Here is a 9,475-nt window from a genome sequence, read left to right as displayed (position 1 = left end):
GGAATGACTGTTGATGTCTGGAAATGATGGTTAAGCTTTTCAACATCAGTTAGGTACCTCATGTTTGTTAGGACCTTGTCAAGTCAAGAGCTGTCGTTCCTATGATAAAGTCAATTTAAACTGTAATTTAAAACCCTGACTGTTATAGATACACACAAAAGTGTAATCAATGCGTTAGAATGCAGACCTGGTTGAACCCACTTGCTATGGTCCTTTGAGGCCTTTGGTGGATGTACACACTTTGGGAAGGCTGGCTCAGAATGACTGTGGACATCTTGAATGTGGTTCAACAAAGACTTCCATTTTGCTACCTTCTCAGTTTCCGAGACAAAGCTTGTGAAACACAGGTGCTTGACTGTGCTTTGGTGAAAAAGTGGCATAAAAGCATAGTCCTTGTCTTTGCCAAGTTGTTCCAGCTTCTTTGACAACTCTAATGAAATTAGTTTACATAGCAAACATAGTTAGAAATACAAATTGTTGAATGTTCATTTATTTTTTAAGTTTTGATATCTTCACAAAAGTGTCCCGTAATCTACATCATTATAATGTAAATAATTATATATATAAAAATAAAAGATCAGATTACTATTTGCTACATGCCATATGTCATAGTAGTGGGTGATTTTACGTTGTCTCAGGAACTTTTGGATCTGATGGTGATGATCAGTGATAATACAGTCACTGTCACTACACTTCCATGTAGGAGGTCCAAGCTTCTTATAAGATTATTCTTATAACCCTCCTTCTCCATGTATGAGCTTCCCCCCCACCTCGTTGCTATGTGTAGAAAGACAGACACACATACTATAGGTGCCCATTAATGTTTTTCCATTGTGTATCAAAACAGTTGATTATGTACACACACCTTTCTGACCATTTTGACCACATGCGTTTAACATTGATAAGACAGATAAAGCTTATAATGGGTTCTAATGACACTATGGTCAGTACTAGTTGTGCATGTGTCTGAGATGTGTGTGTCACGCAGGCAGTGTACAAGCTCTAACCTGTTCACATTGGAGCGGAAATAAAAATGGACACGCCACGCAGCTGACATGCTCACGTGACGCAGCCATTGTGTGGCCGCCCTTACTCCTGATGATTTCAAATACCTGTACCAGCTGTATGTCTGCAATTTCACTGGGCTGCACATCCATCATTGTGTAGCTCCCATAGTTTGCAAAATGTCCTAGAATGTATTGTTTTTTAGATTTTTAGTCAACAAACATGAGAGTGAAATTATTCAGTGGAAGGCACCACCTTACCTGAAATACTTGTTATAATGCATACATAATGGATAACCCTGACCGCTCTCTCCACCCCACACCGGTCCAACAAAGGACCAGCCTTTCCAAGAGGCTCCGACAGCTTCAATGTCGCACTGACCACTACAGGAAATCATTCCTACCACAGACAATACAACTTTTTAACACATCATCACTGGGTGCTAGATTAGACTCTGAGACACCACTAATGCACTAGTTGTAACCTGCACAATTGGTATTATTATTTTGGTTTATAAAGCACAATTGGTTTATTTACATTTTAGCAAATATTTTAGCATTCTATTCAAGCAGTTGCATATTTCGTTTTCCCATCCTGTATATAATCAAATATTTGTTCTAATATTTTTGTTCCTATTATTATTATTATTATTATTATTTTTATTATTATTATTATTGTTTCATGTATATTGTATGTATGTATATTGTATCCTAGTGTTTCATTTATATTTATATTTGGTGCTGTGTGACTGATGAATGTTTGCTGCTGTAACACCATAATTTCCCATTTTTTGGGGATCAATAACTATTTATAATCTATCTATAATAATAATAATAATAATATATCTATCTATATATCTAACTATATATCTACAGATTAAAACAGAAGGAACTACAGTGTACCTGGTGAGTCTGCTCGCATATCACCCCCGATGATGACACTCTTTGCCTCACTGAGCATTTTAAGCTTTTATGTTTGCAATTCAGTCCATTTGTGGATCATAGCTGGTTCCAGGTATGTCCTGGCATGTCTTCTAAAGGCATCATAAGTATGTGTTCTCAGCTGCATTGCCTCAAAAATCTATACAAGAATCAAAAGTAAATCAGTTGGGAAGGGGAGGTTAGACAAACGGATTCTGCAGGGGACAATGATCACAGTACCTTTTTCCTTTTCAAAAATGAAGCACCACAAAAGTAAATGGCAGCAGACAGCTAAAAGTTGCCTATAGGGGTGCTCCCAGTAAATGGCTGTAAATGACTCTTCCACTGTCTGAAGAACTGGCAGTGAGGGCATAGTTGGTCAATAGCTACGAAAGTCCCTCTTCTGCCTGGCAGGACATTACAGACAGGGAAGGTCTCAAACAAGCTGAGGAGGCATTGCTCAAAAACACAGTTTTTTGCAGCAACATACAATGATACCGGACAAAGAAAAAACAACATTGTCCATCACAATCAAAAATGAAGTCATGTGTCAGAATCTGACACACTGTGTGTAAACAACTGCTTGTGAGAGTTGTAAATTTGCTCATAAAAGCTTAGATGATTCTGTCTTCATTGTAACTGACTGTGCAGGATTGAATGTGGAAAATTGAGGACTATGGCCTGCATAGGGAACATCCTCAACCACCTCCTTCTCAAATTCAAGGCGAGGTCTTTTTGCTGTCCTCACACACTTCAAAGGAGTTGAAGATAATGGCCCATAGACTGAAGGAGCAGCTGCCAACTTTCCCCCAAATTTTGGAGTGAGATTTGGGGGGGCCAACCCACATTTTGCCGCATATAAAGCAATTCCTTTGGCTCTTCCAGCATCATTATCCTTCAGGGTTTAAATTGGGATTTGTCATATGTATTGGGATGGGCTTCTCCCTAGGGGGTCTGAGGGTATGTTCCCCCAGGGAAAAAAATTTGATAAATAAACCATTAAATGGCTCTTTCTGGAGAGTTTTGAGAGTGCAAAAAAATGGGGAAAACAAGTCTTGCATGATATGTGCAAAACTATAGGGTTAAGAGCATTTGCCTTGTTGTAATATCAACAGGTTTAGGGCATCTAAAGCATTTACATTATTTACATTATTAACTTCTTATGATATAAGAACTGACCCAGACAATGTGCCAAAAATAATGAGCCACATTAAGAGACAATAGCATATGTCAGCAACAGCTGAGAAGATTTGGGTCTGTGGTGAACAGGTCCAGGGGTCCCAAAGTTAAATTAAATTAATGTTGAGAGATCAGCTAAGACCACTGAAATTCTAAAGAATGAGAACCACAGATTTACATAAATTCTAATACTGTAACCTTTTTGCCAAAGTTTGGCCCTCATCCTCTGGGCCCCACTTACTGTGTTTACTTTTTTGGGAAAGTAAAGACTATTTGTTCATTTTATAAAACATTGAATGAATTATTTACAGTTACATTTAGAGATGCACCAACGTTAGAGAAGCACAATAGCAGCCCAACGTTGCAGTATCATACATATTGTTAGTATAGCTCAGATGTGTTTCAACAGATTTCTATTCATGTTTACAACTTTGTGCACATTCAAAATGTAACTCCTCCCATCTCTGTTGTCCGAGATTTGGAGTGTTGTAATACAGTCTGCTGTGCATGTTATTGCTCCGCTGATATGGTGGATCTCATTCAGACCGTGCGACAGACACAGAGGCCCATTTTAGTATCTGGTCTCTGACAGAGTTTAGAGGTGGCTGTACGCTGCTCTTCATCGGAGGACCACGCACAGATGCAACGTGTCACTGTCCACAGCAGAGCGAGTCCACTAAAATGAACATTAGTTGCTACGCTCACCAGCCGTGCTGCTCACCTCTATCTTTACAGAGAGACTGGAAACAAAGTGAGCACATACCTGAAGCCGGGGAAATGCACCTGGGGTGGATCGGGAACATTTTTTTCTCAGTTTGTAACAATTCGAAAATTCTACGGACAGGGAGCGCTCTAGAACCCCCTCACAGTCTCTGAAAGCTAGTTGATAATATGTGGCTCAACAGGTAAATTTATAGATTAACTCATCGTTTAGAAATTTGACCAACCTGGTTGACACTTCAGCGTGAGAAATCGGGGGTATGGCGTGTTAGCGTGTGAAACCAATAAAATGCGTGTGTCTCACGGCCAATGCTTGAGAGTTGGCAGCCCTGTTTGTGTGTTGTCGTTCTTGTGATTGGTATTTAAAAAACGTGCAAATAAATATACTGCAGCCTACAAATGCACTGATCTCACAAGACTGACTAGATATAATTTGAAATAATAACGTTTCCAGTTCTATTGTTGAACCAAATGGGATTGCCATAGCTAGCTAGCTAGGTCAATAGCATTACAGCTTAGCTAGCAAAACAACTATTATGATTCTACTTAGCTGCAGTTAGCTATCTTGCTAAAATACAATGAAAATTAAACTGAAAAAGTGGACAAACATTCATTGTAAACTGTAGATTAGCTACATGACAACACTGCGTATTTATTCAAATGAAACACAGTTAGGAAAATGAAATGTTAGCCCCTTTGCCAATACACTTGATCATCACACATTCTACCTATGCCAGCTACAGGATACGTTAGCATTACTAATGTTACTGTTAGCGACCAAATCATACTTACAGCTTGTGGTTGTGATAATCATACAGTTGTAACAGCCCCTTTTTTCAGCAACAGGTAAATATAGAAGGTAAAATTGTTTTTGCATTCTATCACCTCCTCAAGCAATAAAACATGAAAAAACTTACAAGGGGGAATGCTTTTCATAGGCACTGGCCTGCTAACAGCGTAACTTTCAGCTACATCTCAAAGGTAATTGGTAGTTTTCAAAGGCTCATTTTCCTTTTCTTTGTAGTTAACCTGTTAGAGAAAGCTTGCTGCTGGATTCCGTTTTTTTTTTCCTGGCACCATTGTTTCTTTAGACACCATGGAGGAAAACTCCTTGCAAAAGCTGTTTTCTTAATGTGATGTTGGAGCTGGTACCAACCATCTGGCCGCCTACAAAGCCACTTTAATCATGCAAATCAGCAGAATCTGAAAATTAATCCATCAACTGTCTCTCTGCATGATTTACACTTTCATGATGCACTGTCTGGAGGAGCACTTCAGAAAGAGTGGGAATGACAAGTAGATGGACACAGAAGCTAGTGTCAGTGAGTTGTTTTCAGCATTTTTGTTTAAGGAGGTACTGTGTTAACAAATGTGGCTGTTCAGCAGTGATAAAACACATTAGGGAGGCTGTATCAGAGTATTGCCCCAGACAACATCTTTACACACAGCCTAATCTATATCCAACAACGTTCCACTTCTAGTATTGTTCAGATGCCGCCAGAAATTCTGCAGGATGTCTTTCATTTCGGCCGGATGTCCGTTACCGTTCACTTCCTTTGTGTTGGCATTCTAAACTCTGGTCGATTTAATGAGGACTATGGTAAACTGCTCCACAGATCTCTGCAGGATAAATCCAGACAGCTAGCTAGTCTATCTGTCCAATCTGAGTTTTCTGTTACACGACTAAAACAACCTTTGAACGTACACGTTACTCTAACACAAGTTCCTTCCTGAGGCTATTTTGCAGATTATTATGATTTCTTTAAAGAAATGACAATAAACCAGAGCATGTTTTTCTCCATCCCCGGAAGGCTGTGTGGACTAGCCAAACCTGTGCAAAAAGGTGTGGTAATGCAAAACTACCCACAGCCTGATCCTGGCAAGTTACACTCAGTGCTTTTACATGCACAGCAGTAACAAGGGTATGGTTATACCCAGGCTATAAGTTCTCTTCGTATACATGATCGGGGAAGAATGGAAAGAATAACGGTAACTCTACCTCCGGTACAGGTGCCACTTTCAAAAGGCGTTTTCTTCCAGTTGACCTTTGTCAAAATCACAACAACTTGGAAAGTGGGGATAACATGAAAGACCTTTTAACGCTGTACATTTTGTACTTGCCGGGGCGAAGTCCTCAGTAGGTTTTAAAGGTTGTTTTTGTCGCCATTGCTTCCACCTGCCCTCTTCTATTTCTGGGTCAGATACATTGCAGTAGAGTTGGGAGGGCCGGTTATAGTCTCCTATTGCCAGACCTTCTTCCACAGTGGTGCGGAGGAGGGTCTGGCTAGTTCACACAGCATTCTGGGATAGGAGAAACACATGCTCTGGTTTATCAGCATTTATTTTAAACCAATCACAATCGTCTTTGGCGGCACTAAGCGCAAGATGGAGCCACAGTGCCGCTGCAAAATAGCCTTGGGAATATCATGAATATACACATTGGGGCGGTTATAACCTACGGAGCACGCACAGACGTATAACCCGAGTTTACCCCGGTTAAAGTGTACAGTATATATAAAGGCATACACTGGTAACTAAATAAGTTTTCTAGTACTGTTAACCAGGTTATGAGATAAACGGGGAAAGGCGTTTACATGGCGTTTGAAAAACCTGGGTGCTGCCTTAATCTGAGTGTAATCAGGTTTTTAAACTGACTAACATGGGTGACTTTTCAAACAAAAGAAAGTAGGATTGCTTATGACAGCGCCTTTGGAAAATAAGAGACCTGAGAACTGTTAAATAACACACTGCGTTTTAATACTTTTGCAAGAGAATAGTCAAGAATGGAAATGGGGATGAATTTCTTTTTTTTTATGTGCCCCAGTTTGGAGAGTCATCTTCTTTTTTTTTCACAAACCCTCCATTGTCTTCTGGCTGTTGTGTAAACCAAGACACTTATTTTAGGCAATGAATTACAAATGTTGACTACCTGTGGTCTTTTTTTTTTAAGTCTGCTTCTCATGAGGCATTTAGCAACATGTGTTACTGCCAATTTCACACCTCTCTGACAACAAATCCAGTCACAGATGCCAAAGAAAGTATGCAAAAGATAAATGTCATCTGGTTTACAAAAAATGGAACTTCTATTCAGCAGATAACAGATGTGATGCACAGTATGCTGTCTATCCTGTTCAATCTGTACTCTTGAGAAACACACCTACCTTAGACACACACATATACAAAAGGATTTACTCAAGAGATCATCTAAGCTCATTACTCCTATTGGCACTTGTGTGCATAAAAATCACATTTCTGCTAGTATTGTAAGTTGATTTCGCGAGCTTCCGTTTTCTTTAAATTGATTTTCCTCAGTCTTGTGGTAAACGTTATGTACGCAACTTGTGTGAACTGCTGCTGTGTGCGTTGGCTTCATTTAAAACTTTAAATCGTGTTTCAATGTGCTGGCGTGGCAGAATGCTTGACTTTTTGCTTTATCAGAAGACAAGATTAGATTCTACTGCTGTAAAAGGAGATGGTGAAAAAGCAACACTACACAAAAACAACTCTTTCCATTGAGCTGTGACCAGCAGTATTCGTATTTAAATAATTTAAAATAATATTATAGAACAATTTATGGTGAAAACAGCATTATTCACTGCATTTAAAGAAAACATGTAGGTGACAATTCAACGTGTAAAAACATAATATTATAATGCATTAAGGCTCTCAAATATGTACCTGCCTGTTTTGGTTGTGGATATTTCTGTTGCCTGTTTGCACATTTATGTTGCTGTTTCCTGTTTTTTTAATCAATTATTGTGTATTTGTTCTGTTTTCTGTTTCCTCCATCGTCTTGTCCAGTTGTAGTACCAGTCTTGTGTCTTCCCGTGAGTGTCTGTATCTGTTTCCTGTTTTATTTTGATGGTCTGGTTTTTTGTCTAGCCTATTCTAGTTTTACTCGCTGTGTTTCCAGCCCCGCCCTGATGTGTTTCACCTGCTGTATCACCTGTCCTGTGTTTGCTCGTTACCTCGTGTCTTGTGTCAGATCATGTTTTGTTTTTTTCCTGTCAGTGTGTTCACTATGTGCCTGTGTTTGGACGCCTTCCTGCTGTTTTCTTCCCCTGTGAGTTTTCTCTGAGTTTTTTCCAGCCTTTGTTTTTGTCAGCACTTTTGGACATTTATTTTTTGCCTGCTTCCTTGGGATTCCTTGTGTTGTTTTGGCCTACTGCTTTTTGGATCTCTTGTTGGTTGGAATTCGGCTTTTTTTGTTATTTAATCATAAAATGCAAACTTCTCTTGCCTTATCTCTGCATTTGGGTCCCCGATTCCCTGAACTGTAACACCACCTCTAGATCAACTTCTCATTTTATGTTATCTCTGCTCATTAAACATCTCTCAAACATCACGTTCGAAAATCATAACCTGTACATGAAAAAAAAAACATTAACGTGACCGTACAATGTAACGTGCGCACAAGGACATGTTGAAACAAACATAAGATGGCTAGATTGCCATGCTTAACAGGTGGTGTGTGGCCACTCTGCCCAAGGATTGAACACTGATTCTATGCAGGTTTGGAAAGGCTCGGGGTAAAGGGGTTCTGCGGCTGACAGAGCCCCCAACCGGATCTAATTTTGGTGGGGATTGACTTCCTTTCGGGACCAGCTTCAAGTGTTCATTGCACACCTTGTGAACTGCAGCTTTTGGCACTTGCATGTTGGCTTCATGACTCAAACACGGAAGATTGCTGCTTGACATGGATTTTTATGCTTTGTTTTTCTGACTTTCTCTTCAACTCTAATGCCTTTATACACAAAGTGTTAGGGTTTCGGTTTGGACCCAGACACAGAACGTTCACAGGAGACGATAAAAAATGCAACAAAAGGTTTTAATACTGATAACGGTCAGCATCCGGGGACAAACAGTCTTAGCACGGGAGGAGGTGACGGAGTAGGTGGTAGTCCAAACGGAGAGAGTCTGGTGAAGCAGCACAGGAGTTGAGACAGGACATGATATCACCTAGGTGTAGGTAACAAAATGGTGCTGAAAAGGTGGTCAGCCCGGGTTTATATACGAAGGTGATGGATGATGTGACTCAGCTGTGCAGATCGACAGAGCAGGGATCAGTGGCCACGCCTCTTAACCCAGATCCTTGTAAGGCACCCCCCCCTCCAAGGAAGATGAACAACACAGACAGACACACAGGGAAAAGGGAGACACAAAACACAAAAGGCAGTAGACCCACAACACAAAGTTCCAAATTTGGAAGGTTTTCTTGCACAAGGTGCAGCTAGATTCAGATGTGTTTTTTTCAACAAGCTTCAAATTGACACTAAATGAGCTGTTCTCAAGCCAGATCTTGGTGAACTTGCATTAATCATATAATATGAATGTAATGTTAGAGTCTTTGCCGATTGCCAACACACTGAAATCCAAAGTATTACACAATTATCAAAACCTTACACTAAAGGAGCAAAACGTAGACCCAGATGTTCACCACTATAAGTACAATGACAGCCTCACACTTTTTGCAAAACAATACACACATTGACATTAAACACACTTGTACTCATTAGACACAGAAGTATATCATGATGTCACTTCCTTGCAATTCCACAGCACTGATTGTCAAATTGGGGAACCATCACCTTATCGTGGTGGAGAGGTTTGTGTGTCCCTATGAACCTGAGGGCTGTGTTGTCTGGAGCTTT

General features: G+C 40.0%; 1 long non-coding RNA gene across 1 annotated transcript; it reads right to left on the bottom strand.

Annotated features, from left to right (window-relative positions):
- Positions 1-1,112: 1,112 nt before the first annotated feature.
- LOC117944672 lies at positions 1,113-2,244 on the bottom strand. Its single transcript, XR_004656627.1, has 3 exons — positions 2,166-2,244; positions 1,908-2,085; positions 1,113-1,189 (listed from the first exon to the last, which is right to left on the bottom strand). It is a non-coding gene; the product is annotated as an uncharacterized LOC117944672 (long non-coding RNA).
- Positions 2,245-9,475: the final 7,231 nt, after the last annotated feature.

The sequence above is a fragment of the Etheostoma cragini genome, chromosome 5 (genome assembly GCF_013103735.1).
Source record: "Etheostoma cragini isolate CJK2018 chromosome 5, CSU_Ecrag_1.0, whole genome shotgun sequence".
Taxonomy (NCBI): Eukaryota; Metazoa; Chordata; class Actinopteri; order Perciformes; family Percidae; genus Etheostoma; species Etheostoma cragini.
This window is presented reverse-complemented; position numbering and strand designations above follow the sequence as displayed.